General features: G+C 33.4%; 1 protein-coding gene across 2 annotated transcripts in view; it reads right to left on the reverse strand.

The window, feature by feature from the left end:
* The window catches only part of LOC118067077 (metabotropic glutamate receptor 3-like), a 162,191-nt gene that overhangs the window by 40,781 nt on the left and 105,420 nt on the right, over positions 1-15,990 (reverse strand). The gene's annotated exons all lie outside the window — the stretch shown is intronic.

Here is a 15,990-nt window from a genome sequence, read left to right on the forward strand (position 1 = left end):
TAACTATTTAATTAGTTGACTGTTGATAATTGTTTCCTATTAGTTAAAAAACTATAAGATTCATTGCAAATAAATTTTTTAGGATAAAGTCCCTATTGGGGGACACTTTATTTTTCTAATTTTTTAATTCATGTAGACGACTCTACATCTAGACCGATAGTCAAACTGGCAGCTGTATTTCTCCTGCAAACTTTAGTTCATTGTTCATGATTTTGTCCTCATCTTAGTCTGTTTTTCTCCGCTTATTTTCCATTAGGAAGTTATTGTAACGGGGTCGATTTTTGAAATTCCTAATTTTATCATATCTTTTCGTTTTGAGACATTTGAAAGCATATTAGAAGGTTTAAACATGGATGTATGTATGTACGTATGTACGTGCGCACTTTTAGAAGTGCTGAAAGCCTTAAAATTAAACTTAAAAAATGCATTTTCTCGTGGAAGGAAAAGATACATGTATTTATACTATTGAAATAACATCTATCTGTAAAATTCATACAAAATTAGATGAAGGCCATGAGATTGATTTTCACTGTCCAAGTGATAATGAAATGACAACTATTTCTGGAAAAATTTTATATCTTTCAGGTAAATAAATCAATCATGAAATAACTATTTATGATGCATAAAAAAAGTATGTAAAAAATGCTTGATAGAACGATTTGATCTAAAAGAATCTTATAATTGAATAATCAACTAATTACATACATAAAATAAATAACAAATAATACAATTGTAAATATAAAATAAATAACAAATAATATCATTGTATATACAAAATATATAGAAAAAAAAATTTCAGAGTCTTTGGACAAAGTCAATCGTCAGTCAAACGTGTCTTAAAGAGTCGCAAATCCTCTAAAAAAAGTACCTCGAAATCCTCATAAACTAAGCCAAACAACAAGCCTAATTTATTAAGTGCAGAAATTTTGTAAAATTTAGATAAAGATAAGCCAGCCTGGAGAGCTGCCATCATTATCAGAAGATGAAAGACAAATAAAATATACTAGAGAAATGATAACAGCAAATTTCAAAGAAGAAAAAAATCAACTTTCAATTATGGTGGTGACCAAAAAATTAAAGATACGAAATGGAGATTAAAATATCCAGAAGCAATACCTGGAATAACAACGGAGCTTATGAAGGGTTCTGAAATTTATGTAGAGACTGCTACTTTTGAAATGTTTAAAAGAAGAGCCAGATATCAAAAACCCTTAGCACGAGGTTTATTGGATCTCATTTATACTGAAGCTGTCCTCAGAACCTGTCCACTATGTGGTGGACAGCCAAAAAATTTAGATGCAAGTGGAAATAATAGTGTTAGAAGACCACTTGACCAACATGCTCGGAAAATTTTGATGAATTTCGTGGAAGAGCATCGGGTTCTCCAACGTTTGGAAAAAATTGATGATTCTGTCATCGACGGAAGTTTAAGAAATAAATTGTGGGACAAAAAATAAAAAAAATGAAAATGAATATTTAAAATATTTAAATTCTTATTTGTTTGACAATTATTGTTAGTTAAGTCATTCATTAATTTCTTGTATTTTAAATAATAATACAGTGGTTAAAAAACATTTTATTATTTAGTAATTTTTACAGTTTGCATTCAATTCTATATGTATTTGTTGAAATTAAAATAAAAAAATGTTTAATTTATGAATGTTTTCATTTTCATATATGATTTGTATAGGATTCATATCTGGCCAGTTTCACAGATGAAATAAAAATTATAGTATTTAATAAAATTATCGTTATTGCAGTGCGAAATTGTAATTTTTTTGGTCTCGATTCAGATAATTTTGTTTGTCGCAACCTCGTCACTGAGCCGAGGCCACGTGTTTTAATTTTTAATTAATTGTTGTGAGGAGTGTGAAGGATTTTATGGCCGGACATTGTCGAAGTTAATGACGCGAATGTGTCCGAGCGCTTCTCACCCATGATGCATGCATGCATGTGTTCAACTCGACCCAACAAATTTCATTATTTGTAAAGAAAATTTACGTATTATAAATGAAACTTATATATATACAACTGTTCTTATGACAGTGTATGCGTAGAATATCGGTAATTTTTATAATGCCAATTAATAAAGTTTATTACATTCAAATGTCACATTGTGAACATTTCCATTGTGTTACATTGAAACTTGATAATAATAAAACATTAGATGGTAATGTTTTTTACTGTTTTCTTGAAAAATGACATTGTGACTACGTAATTATTGATAGATAAAGCAGTTTTACAATCGTGAAACTATCACCATTTTATGCACTATTTACTCTTTTATATTGAAAGATTTATCAATTCACGTTGTAATAATTACTGCATATTTTAAAGATGTAATTATTACAATTTTATGAACGAAGTGACACTGTGTTACGTCACGTTGTAAAATTTGATCAGGTATACTGGTAAAAGTTATACAAAGAAAGCTAAACTTAATTGCTTCAAAGTTATAAAACTCGGTCAAAGACTTTGAACTTCGCTGAAAGTCATTAGGGACTTTAATCTTTTCTTGCATATTAGACAATCTTGCTTTTGAGTTTTGACTCAGTTTATGTGGTTTGTTGATTTTTCGATCAATCCAGTACTCGAAAAGTTTCTTCATCACTCCTAGGCTAACCGAGTGCATTAAGTGAAAAGTTTTTTTTCATACCTGCGTACTTTCGGCCTCGATTTTAAAGCAGAAAGTCTAACTTTTGGGCATTGGTCAAGCTACACGTACGTCCTCTGTAACAGCGGGAGTGAAAACATACTCATGTGCACGAGACTTCCATTGTACTACCAATCGCGCCAGAGTCGCTAACTATCGCTTGTAAACTCAAAGTTTAAGGTTAAATAACAACTAATTTGTACTAACGTTTGTCAGTTCGTCAGTCTGGATATTATTGCGAAAAGATTGAGAAAAGAATAATAATGAACGAAACATCATCATCGGATGAAACGACGGATGAAGAAGAAATACTGGAAATGTTGAAGCAGAAGCGAAATTGATCGTAGAAAAAAATCTGCTGAGAGATGCATGCTGGTGTATGAAACCTAAAAAAATAGGAACAAAAGAATAAAAATACCTTATCAAAGTCTGAGGAAAGTAATTTAGTTATAATTTTATTGTATATGGTTGAGTGCAAAGTAAAGTCCATCTACTCTATGGAGTGTCTTCTTTATACTAAAAAAACAACGTTGAACACCAAAGATGATATTGACATTAGTAAATTTTATGAACTAAAAACTCTTATTAAAAATAATGCTAAAGGGTACAAGCCAAATAAATCTTGTGTATTAACGTCGAATGAAATATTAGAATTTATAAACAAAGCACCGGACCATGTATATCTAGCTTCAAAAGTATGTATTTATAACTATTTTTATTAATTATTCAGTTAATCAGTTAATTTCTATCCGCCTTTTCATATTTTAAGGTTATTCTCATCTTTGGTATTTGTGGGGCTACCAGGTGTGAAAAACTTAAAGTTGTCAACGTAAAAGTCCTTGGTGACCAATACCTTGTTTCAATAATACAAAGAATGATGTGCCTCGTAAATTTTTAATTGGAGATCGTTGTTATGAAAGAGTCAAGGAATATATATCATTAAAATACTGCTAATTTACCTACTAATTTTCCCACTGAAAGATTTTTATTCAATATCATAATAGTAAATGCCAACGCCAAGTTATAGGCAGAAACAGTATTGGACTAATTCCTAAATTTATAGTTTCATATTTGAAATTGAAGAATCCAGGCCGTTATACGGGGCATTGTTTTCGTGGAACGGCAGCTACACTGTTATCTAATTCTGGAGCAAACGCTAATATGTTCAAGCAATGAGGAGGGTGGAATACATCTAGTATAGTAGAAGATAACTTTTTCATTGATTTAAAAAAATTACCCATATTTACTATAATATACAGACTTTAAATATATTCGAACTTTATTCTCCATGAAATACGCGGTTATACTCAAATATTACATACTTAATCTATATTTATACTTATAATTAATATATATTTCTACAGGATATGTGGAAAATTGTAACGAGGTAGAATTTTCACCATATAATAATCCCTCACTACAACACAGATAAAATTTATTTAAAGTTCAAGCCCCTGCCCTTTGGCTACTCTCGCGCCGCGAGCGGAGAAAAAGTGTACTAAGACGGCGTCGATAGACCAATCAATGACAATTAGGATTCCTATTGGCTATTGATTTTCTCGAAGACGCTACCGGTGTCCAGCAGTCAGCCATAGCGTAGAATGTCGACAGGTTGTCAGCTAATTCATGGCTGTTTGGGCAAATTTTATTGTAATAATTGTACCACACAGACGTGTGTCCTATGGAAAAAAATTTTTTTAAGTGTGGGATTGTGTATTACTGAACCTTACGGAGGAGTCCAGTGGATCCGACCTAGTGTTCCTAAAAGCATTTTCGTGGCTACAGTCTATAGCAGCAGCTTGGCTTCGTAGCAGCCATCTTGGAAGCCGGCAAACGGAATTTATACATCAGTTGACCTAACGAGGTACCAAGTAAGAAAATATCTATTGTTCTGGCTTCGCTTTCAAATGAGAAAACTTTGTAGCATAGGATAAAATCGTCTAGATGTAATATTAATGAAATTTAATGAGTGAGTGTCACGCGTGTGGGTTATGTTCGTGTGAGTGTTTTTGCGCCTTTTCCTGTGAAGCTCGGCCTTCTGCTCGCTTCGACCATTAAAATTTCGGCGTCTAGTAAACTAACGTATTTATAGTTGAGAACAATTTTTAGGAATTTTCCTCTATTGAAAAATTATTAAAACTATGTAATTTGATTATTGTAATGTCATTGATACAAAAATTATCTACCCTACATCTCGATCGTAATCAGATAGTAAAATCTTTAGAAATTGTAAACTAAATGCGATGTAATCGTTAACTCAAATTTAAAATTAACTACGTCTAAAATCGCGTATTATTCCCCGAGAATTTTTCTACGACGAAGAGTAAGAGAGCCTCAACTTCATGGTATAAGTAAATAAAGCCTATGTACGTTAAATTTAAACATTGCCTATAAATAACTGAATTATTGAGTGGCAGGTAATCCCCCTGTCTGGCGCCCGTTCCAGTTCCCGAGAATTTTCCTTAAATTTTTAAAACTATTTTTCTAGATTAGTAAATTGATTTTTATAATTATTTCTGTCCACTATCTGTTAGTTAGCGACACAACAGATCAACTGGCACGGTAGTGTCGTTACAAAATTCATTGTCAAATAGATAAAAAATTTTTGACACCATAACTCATTCAGTTATATTTAATGCTCAGTTGAACCTTCAACCATCTCCGAGTGAAAACAGTGCAGCTCACTGTTTAAAAACCGAATAAAAAGGAAGAGTCTACACAGATAGACGATCATGATTGTTCACAAGAATTCAACATAGATAATGACACTTTGGCAGCTATAGAAAAATCGGATCCACCGGAAAAACCAGGATCTCCAATACTGTTTTTTACTAGAGGGAACAACAGGAGAATACCTCTAAATTCTAATCGTCAATCTACTCATTTTATGAGAAAACCCCCAATCTCTGTTTTCAAGCGAAAGAAGAAAATGAATCATCATTAAAGAAGAATAAAATCGATGAGATAAAAACTCGAATAAAAAACAACCATCAGAGTCTACATCTATTATTAATTTAAGTACGAGCAAAAATCCTAGTATTAATTACGATAACTGTTCATTTTACGGGAATATAATTGATAATTTTTATTATAATAATGTAGATGGTACAAATAGTAAAAAAACAAGATAAATAATAATCATAAGTATAAAATGTAAATCATGTTTTCACAACGGGTGTATCGATACTTATCTTTGTAAATGTATTTGATGCCTGCTCCCGACCAGCAGTACTCGTTTTATTCGTGCCGCAAATGTCGGGGCAGGCATTAATATCTTTCGATGCACACATGCAATTTTTTTCGCACTTTCGAGCGGCTACGAAGAAAAATAGTATACACCACACGGGCAGAAGTTTGAAAGCCCTGTACTGCACGCTGTGCAGGAATTTCAACTTTCTGCCCTTGTAGTGTAATATAAGGGCCCCCGGGGTTGCATAGATGTCTCTGCTCTTAAGATATGTCGCGCAACAACGGGGGCAGATTAGACTATAATCCGTCGTACCCCACTTTCGTACTGCCCTATATGGCAGTCTGAATGGGGGCACGTCGAACATGCCGAGCGCGAGACGCGTTAGCGACCGCTGACCAAAGCGGAGAAAGTTGGTACTACGGGAGGCCAAATTCCAAGCCCTGTGCTTGGGGCTGCAAAGTCAAAATATGACATGTAGGCCCAGGTACAACTGGCCAATTGAGGTCGGACTCGTAGTGGTATGTAGTAAGGCCTCGGGCTTGTTACGTGTATCCCTGTGCCTGTTCAAGGTGCAGGTATATGCGTCCCGGGAAATGCCATCGCTAAGATAGTAGTGTAGTATAATTTCCCAGAGTTATGCCCAAAGAGGCGAGGTACTCAATTCCGTCCTTCGGACGGGGGGAAGCATGGTGCTTGTAGTGTAATACTCAGAGCAACCCGACGGTTCAATGTCAAAGCAGCCGATTGGGAAGCCTTCGGTAAGTTGGTACCCGAGTTCGAAAGCACACTTTCCACTGGACCATTGCTGGACTCTCCGATGAACATTGATGGATTCGCTGACACTCCTGCAAATAGGTTAACAGAACTCTGCGAAAAATCCATGTCACGTCGAAAAGCACTAAGGACAGCGAATCCCTGGTAAAATAACCATTCTGGCCATTTGAAGCGTAACGTTTACTAACTGCGACATGGATACCAGCGCATTAAAAAGCTCGGTGCCGATACCCACCGAATCAGAGACAACGACATTGTGCAATAACTAGAAAAGTAATTCCTTTATATTAAGTTGGTTGGCACATTTTTTAGTCAATTTAGGGGCAGATAGAATTTTTTCTGCTCTATAAAATGGCTATCTCAGTTTTTTATAGAAATTTTTCTTTAATATTGAAAACAATCTGAATGTTGTTTTCGGTTTTTTTTACCCTTACATTGAGGGTGAAGTAATTTTCTAATCAGAAAATTATCTACAACGAAGTTTCATATCTTCATGTGAAGAGTATAAAACAATTTTTTAGAAATTTTTTTAAAATTAATTTATAGGCTTTTTATAAACGATTACCACCAAAATTTTGAATTCATTAAAATTTTACTGTTAGTATGTGAATTTTCAATTGTTTATTAAGAAAATATTTCTAATATCAATTATGGTTATTGGAAAATTAATTCAATTTTTTTATTTTTCTTTTGAATTTTTTATGCTATTTTATAATTTAATAGAACAGCTTGTTCAATACAAAATTCAATTAATAAATGACTTAATAAACACTCTTACTTCACGCCATCTCTGAGAATTATAAAGTTTTCTTTATTTTACGCACTTATCATCGGTTAATTCGATATCGACCATAGGGTACTTCCGGTTTATTTGTATAGTAAAAATTATCTTTCGCTTTTTTTTAATCTATGATTCAAAGAAGGTACTCGCAAGCACTTAAAAAAGCGAAAACAAAGAGCTGGAAAAAGCTCGTCACAACCGATCGAAACGAAGAGAAATGGGGTGTGGTATACAAAATTGCAGCCGAAAGAATGTTAGTTGAAAAAGTCATGAATACACTTCGCACTGAAGAGAGTAATGAAATCCTAAACTTTCGGGAAATAGTCAAGCGATTGCTGGCAGTATACGTGGTCGATGACCTTCCGGAAATGGATACAGATGAACAGAGCAGGATAAAGATAAACGCTCTTAACCTACCCAGCACAGATTTTACAGAACCATTTAACAAAGAAGAACTTAAGCAAATCGTCTGAACGCTTAAGAATGGAAAAGCTCCAGGGCTAGACTTGCTGGAAGTGGAGGTTGTTAAACGTGCAATCGCGTACCTTCCAGAGAAATTTCTAATATTCTTCAACGAAAACTTGTCCCAATGCGTCTTTTATCGGGCTTGAGAGGAGAGAACAATCCGTATGCTCCTAAAGAGTCCCGACAAAGATGTAGCAGACCCCAAATCCTATCGATCTATATGTCTTCTATCAGTACTAGATAAAATCTTAGAAACTCGCGAGTTTTTTTTTGCTATTTATTATTCGCGATTTATTCTCTATAATTTTTTTTCTTCTATGTCGATGTTGTCTCATTTTTCTATTATCATTTGGGGCTGAGATATTATCCTTTTATATTAATTGTTGTTACTTTTTTGTCTATTTAAAAAATTTTTTTTACAAGTCAATTTTATCTTTAAACGCCTTCCCTAACTGTGATAAAATTTTTAATTAGATCCCTATATTTTTCGCATTGCTACGATCGTGTAAACTTCCCTCATGAAAAATTGACCGCTAAAAACATAGTTTTTTACCCTAAAAAATTCTGTAACTCGCGAAGGTTTCAATTCATTGCATTGAAATTTTGAGAGGAGTTGTAGAATCGGTTTACCTTGCCATTGATTTCTCACACAACTTAATGAGATTATTATTTTTTTTTATATCGCTTTTGAAAGTGAGGGGCCTATACTTTTTACGCCCATAATAGTAGCCTCTTTAGGAATAATCATTATCTCAACTTCTTCATCCGGTGGTTCGGCAAACGTGACAGCTTCAAAACAATGTGCAGACCACCTATCAATCAACAGTAAACTTTTTTTTCCAACATTCGGAAAAAATACATCCTTCAACTAGATTTCAAAGTGTTTTACAAAAAATTAGACAAATTCAACTATTAGATGTTCTTGGATTTAGAATATTGAAAAACTTCATCAGACATTTTTCGGACAGTGTCCTGTTATGAGAAGATGATTTCAATTTACACTTGAGAAACAATGTTATTAAATTACAATCACTGACTCATAATCAACTCTCGTTTCCACGATACATTATAGGGTGTCACCTTTAAGGTAATTTTCACCCCTTTAAAATTTTTCTGCTGAAAAAAATACGTAGCACATCTTTTCCGACGTAGATATTATATTAAAATCTCAGCTTAATTGACGGTAACCACCTCGCGAGGTTTCCTTGTAAGAATAATACGTACACGATCTATACGTCAATTATTAGTAGTTGTGTTTTTTTTTTCATTAAATCAATAAAATTTGTGTGATAACTACAACTCTGCATTATTAATTATAGAGACTTAAATGTCCAACAATTATTAACACTAATTTCAGTACTTAAGAAAACGTTTAGTTTTTCTATAAATTGTTTTAAATGTTTTTCAAGATCTGTCGGTTTACTATTTTCCCAATGAATTGCTTTGATAAATGGTTTGTAAATATCTGAAGAATGAAATAATTTACACAAAATCGGCTAGATCTGTTTATTCGTTGATTTGAATATTGGTGGGCCATCAATGTCAAACATTAATTCAACCTTATTATTTTCATGAATATTGCTGTTGATACACAATTGGAGATTACATTTTATTCCGAAATACACAAACTCGTCAACACTATCGAAACTTTCTATCTTATAATCGACAGAAGTGGTATTTAAACACTTCTGTTTCTGAGTCAGATTTTTTCCCGTCTTCATTTATGGGCTGCACTTCTAGAAAATTGTCAACATGGTCAATAACTTTTTTCTCTCCTTCAGGTTGGTCTTCAATATTATTACCAGAACCACTCAAATGACTCAATACGACCTTATCATTGTTTGTATATTAAGCACTTTTGCCAATTATATCATTTGATGCTAAATTATTATTACTATTCTCACAAAGAATACTTGCATTACTTTGAAAATTTTCTAACCTTAAATTTTCTTGTCCATTCGTTGAATGTAGCTCCCAAAGTTTTCTCGCAATCTTTGAACACGTGAACGTGTAAGTTTACGACGTCTTTCTTGTGATGAATTTTCTGACATTATATAAAAAAATAGGATGAATCAAAAAGATGAAGGTATTGCTTTGACAAGATATTGATCCGAGCAGATATTAATGATGCGAACAGTTCAATAAATTAAATTACTCCTAGTGTACTTAAAAATGTTTTTAGCCTAACATAACCTGATATATCGTTAGACTAACATAAAATAAACCGAATTTACGTGTAATTTTAGTAATCTTAATTTGGTCGTAATAAACATTTCTTAATCAGTGCAGGACTTACACATAAAGTTAGGAAAGTACAAAGGGTTGTAGTTGGTAAGTTATAAGGCACAACAAAATTGAGCAAATTTTAGGCTATCCCTATAATTCCTAAATAACAATTTCATTAGGCATAGGTTGGGAATGCCGAATTTATGCTAACCCATCTAATTCCCAATGAAGGCCTGATGGGTATTCAAGTACATCTGAAATGAATTCTATTCGGGACATAGAAAGTAATGATTTTAAGTATTACTATAATTATTTATTAGTACATAACCGATTTAATTAATTTACTCTGATTACGATAATAATAATATATATTACCTTTGATTAGATCATTGCATCTACATAATAACAATTAAAATTACAGAGTGAAGTGGTAATCAATTGATTCCATTTATCACATGCATTAATTATTGTTAAAATTTCTAGACAGCTACTAGCAAATTAGAGTTGCAAAAATAGACCATAATTTATATCAACAAATTTTGGCGTTAATAATGGATCATCAAACCAATTTTAAACATCTTCTATGAGAGCGATGCTCTTCAGTTTTAATAATTATACAGCAATTCAAGATAAACTTGTAAACGATGTAGCAGGCAGATTTCTAACTCCTCCAGCAATTATTCATTATTGATCCTAGTAACGCAGAAGGGAGAATAAGTAAAATCAAAGTGTCTCGCTAGAGATCCCACGACCTGACCAGACGGGATTATCCTGCAGACACCCGACTCCCTCAGGTTTGAAGGAGCCGCAGCTGTTCAGTTATTATTTTGAACGTCTCAGGATTCGGAAAGAACCAAGGATGACCGCTTTAAGAAGTATAGGCGTTGGACAGAAGATCGCGGGTGATCTACTGGTGTAGGATATACAGCATTAAATAAAATATTGACCTGCTTGAACATACCATAAATGAATCAAGCTCTGTACAAACGGTATGAGAGGGAAGTAAGTCTAGTAATCGAAGAGGAAGCTAGAAGAAGTTGCAAAAAAGCCGCAAAATATCGACAAATTATGTGCAGAATTGTAAGAGTTTGTATGGTGCAATATATATTTATAAATATGATTTAGCACAGAAAATAACAAGAATTATTCTGAAAAAATAACTATTAATTAAATTGTTTATGCAATAAAGTAGATTTTGTTCAATTTCTTTGTAATTATTATGTGAAAAAGGGCATAACAGACGTGTATAATAGGATTTGTTCTAACTAATTTGTACATATTTCATATTTTTAGATTAATTGTAAACATAACGTAAGACATTAAATTGTAAATAAATTTTTTAATCAATTCAATTTAAAAAATAATGTTAAACACTAAATCGTAAATAAATCAAAATGTAGACCGTCGAATATGAGTTATATAAAAATTGTGAATGGTTTCTCAATTTTTCTGTACTGCATAATTTTTTTATACATACTTTGAAGATAATCAATTTACAATTGTCACAATATGTATTGATGATTCATGTATAATAAAATTAAACATATTTGTCCCGATTTAAAGTAACGTCAATGTATTTTTCATGACTTCCACTCTTAATTCTCAATGATTTTTTTTTTATTTCTTCTTGTTATCTTTAGAACAAATGAGATTGTTGATAAAATATATCCTTATTGCTACAAACTTCATAAATCTATTTCTTCTTTTTCATCTACTTCAGTTGAGACATTTAATAGTAATATTTTGGATGTAATTAGCATTATTGTATCATACGATATGGGGTGGAGTAAGCGGGGAAACAGAAAAACCCACGATAGCTTGGACGGTTACGTTTGTATCATCGGGTTTTTGAGTAGAAAAATACTTGACTTTGCAACGCATAACAGTAAATATAACATGTATGATGCCGGCCACTCTAAAACAGATCATGATTGCCGTAAAAATTTTCGGGGGAGTGCTAAGGCAATGGAGCCTTCCGTACGTGCAGAATTAGTCATCGACAATCAAGTTTTACATGAATCCAATTTGCAATCTCATGTTATAATAGGTGATAAAGACAGCTCAACTACCGATTAGATTTTCAAACTCGCAGATCGTAATCATCTATGCAATACGAAAAAATTTGTAAGAAATGAGGAAAAAAGAAGCTATTCCACTCCTGAAGGGATGGTTTAGCTATGCTGTTATTCAAAACACAAGAAAAAGCGAAACATAACAACTGTGGAAGTTGGTGTCATTATCACTCATCAGACGGTTCTATATTACAAACAATTGTATTTAAAGGTCCAAATTTACGTGAAGCGTTGGTACAATTTTTTTCAAAATATGCTAAAAATGCATACAAATTTTCAGTAGCAGCATCAAGTTAGGGAAACGAGAGGGTTAACAATGTTATGGGTCATAAGGGACCAAAAATTAATTGTAGTCGCAGTGAGTCACCTGATTTTCATTTGAATCTCATTTAATTAATGTTGAAAAAGGTCTATTATAATCTCCTCGAAAACATTCAGAACGATTTGTACGCAAAAAAGACTTAACCAAAGTTAAAAGAGCTGCAAAAGCAAAATTACCTGCCACTAAATTACAAAGAATCGTGTTATCTCAAAATAGAGAACAATTAAGAAAAAAAAAAAAGAAAATTTCGGAGAAACGCAATATTATCAGTCTAATTGTGGATTATTATCAAGTGAAACAGATACAGAAGCAAGCTTAGAAAATCAAAGAAAAAATATAAACTTTCTTGATATCAATATTTCCATAGAGACCTGTAATTTGGTTTATTTCGATTTAGAAATATCTGGTTTACAAAGATGTAATGAAATTTTGCAGATTGCAGTTTAGTTAGAAGATAAGGAATTTAGTGTTTATATCACTCCAATCAAAAAAATTGATGAACAAGCCTCTGAAAAGACTGGTTTAAGAAGAATTGGTGGTTCATGGTATTTAAATAATATTAAACTTTCAACTATGCCTTTACATGATGCTTTATTTTCATTCCGCAAATTTTTAAGCTTTTCTTCAAAACCTCGTGTACTTGTTGCACACAATGTTCAGTTTCATGCTTCATTTCTTATTCGTGCTCTTTCATCCACAAAAATGATTGAAAATTTGAAAATAATTGCTGGGTTTTGTGATACACTACCATTATTCAAAAAAAAACTTTCTCAACAAAGTGAAAAAGGGATGTTTTCTTGTATTTTTAATTGACTTTTATTATGCAATATACAAAAAAATTGTACATTTATTTGGCATACAGCGTTGCCAAACTACTTTCATTCAATTGCTTTGAAGCAAAGTCCGTAAAGAATTTTTATTAAAATTTCTTAGATTCTTAGATGATATCTCAAATTCAGAACGATCAACAAATGATTCGATACTTTTTTTACATTCAGGACTTAATAATCTCTCTTGTCCTAATTTTTAATCAAAAGCTGTCGAGACATAAAATTTTTAAACGAAGAAAAACGGTGCAAAATCACAATTTCGAAATCCTATGCATGGAGTAAATACGAATTTTAATCCTAATTGTTGTAACTCAGAAATGATGTAACTCTTTAAAATTGCACAAATAGTTAAGTACAGGAGTTTTGTTTACGCTATAAAAATTTGAAGTCATTTTGTCGAAAAGTTGAATCTTGAGGTAACTACTACCTTAAAAGGTAGATAGCGAATCTTATGTGAAAAAAATTGATTTAAATGTTTATAATATGCCTCATATTATAATTGCCTGTTATATGTTATATAACTTTGAAGAACTATATAAACAAAATTATCGCCGCTCTCGTAGAAGACGTTCAAAATTAGTTGGATGATTTATTATTAACGCCATTTGTGGATGTAAATTATGAGCCATTTTTGCAACTCAAATTTGCTAGTATCTATACCTATATTCTTAATTATTAATAATTTCACTGATTACTCGATTCTTTAGTATCCACTCCGATTAATTAATATAAATAACTGTTAATTCGTGTGTAACGACTAAATTTTCTCAAGGCAAATCCTCAAGAAAGTTCCCGCCTCGATTTAAAGCTTATCTAAATTCTATGGACCAGGATTCTATGGCGGATACGTTACAAAGTGAATTCTCTTTCAAATTCTTAAAATCAATAAAAGCAAAATTTATTAATTCCAACTAATAAAAATTATTAATAATTAATAACAATTATAGTTAACAATAATCGACTGAATAACGTGATAAACCAATAATAAACTAAAAACACAAAAATAAACCACAATAAAACTACGTGTATATCGTACACGGCGACGTAAATTAATTTTACTCTTCCTAACCAACAATTTGGTTTTACAAAATGCCAATATAACAGAATAATCTAACTATATTCTTAAATATGCGCGAGGCTCAACGGTGGTGATACGACAATACTATGATAAGCATGTTAGTATTTAAAAGATGATTTCCACCCAAAAGTGTCTACCCTTTAACCTAAGCCCTAGTTGGTCGGGCTACAACCCAGACTGGGATACTCTGAGAGCTAACAACTCTCAGAGAGAAGGCTACAACCTTGCCTAAATAATCGACGAGCTCCAACTCGTCGACGAAGAGCTACAACTCTTCTAGGGGTATGGGTGCGAGCTACAACTCTTCACTTCCTAATCTAAACCCTATCTAAGTATGGACGAGCTACAACTCGTCCGGGATACTCGAAGAGCTAACAACTCTTCGAGGGAAGGCTTCAACCTTGCCTCAATAGCTGACGAGCTACAACTCGTCGACGAAAAGCTACAACTCCTATACGTTCCAAAATCGTGAGCTACAACTCTCGATTGCTAGCTAAAACCAAGAGCACTAACTCTTGGCCGGAAGGCTACAACCCTCCAAATCCTACTTTCGGAAAGCTACAACTCTCCGGGGAAACCAAAAGGCTACAACCTTTTAGCCAGAGCTACAACTCTGTATTGTACAACGTGAGCTACAACTCTCGTTGGTCTCGTCTACTAACTAACTCTACTTTTATAATAAGAAAACTCGAGAGGCATCAGTTAATCTTTATTTGCACTCTGGTATACTCTCATTTTTCTCTTTATTTTTTTTTATATATTATTACAAAAAGTACAAAATAAATAAATCGTTAACATGTAATTAATAAAATTTACAAAATTAATCAAATAAATAAATAAATGAATTATACCAAAGAAACAATTAACATATGTATCTATACAATAAGTTGGCCTAGGCACCTGCGAACATAGCGGCCGTTATTTATGGAGACGCGATAAATTACGCCATCTTCCCGCGTCAAGAAAGAAATTTTGTGGTTAGGGCGTCTACGCCTTCAGGTACGGAAGCATCCATTTTGACATGGCAGCCTTCTTTGGCTTTTCAGTCTTCTTTCTTCCTTTTGGAACCTCAGTCTTCTTGTTGCTCGGTGATGATTAGCCATCTTGCAACACCCTAAAATTAGAGATATCGGGCATATCTTGCAAAGGCATTTTCTCCGTTCCCGGCATCTTCTTCTTGACCACTCGGATGCGCATCCGTGGCTTTGATGCTAATGGTGGTGCCTCGATGCACGGGATCTTCTTCGAAGTCGGGTCCCACTTCATGAGTGGCTTCGGTGATGGCCTTTCAGCTATTGTTAATTGACCGGGGTCAAGTATCACCTCGGGGCGACCGTGGTTGGTGTCGGCCTCCCCTAGCCAATCTTCTCTCGGCCGGTATCTTGCCGCCATGGTGGGAATCTTTCCCCGTGCTCGCCGTCGATCGTCGATAGTCTTCACGACTGGGAGAGTCACCGGGTCGGGGTACGCCGAGATGTCGCCAATAATCGACGCGATTGCTCGATCCAATTCTTCATTACCAAAGCCTGGCTCTTGTACTGGCTGCTCCATTTCTACAATGTTTTCTTGCTCTTCTCTTTCTTTTCTTCTTCTTGATGT

This window comes from Chelonus insularis, unplaced genomic scaffold (genome assembly GCF_013357705.1).
Source record: "Chelonus insularis isolate UGA/USDA-ARS -01 unplaced genomic scaffold, ASM1335770v1 contig_35_pilon, whole genome shotgun sequence".
NCBI lineage: Eukaryota > Metazoa > Arthropoda > Insecta > Hymenoptera > Braconidae > Chelonus > Chelonus insularis.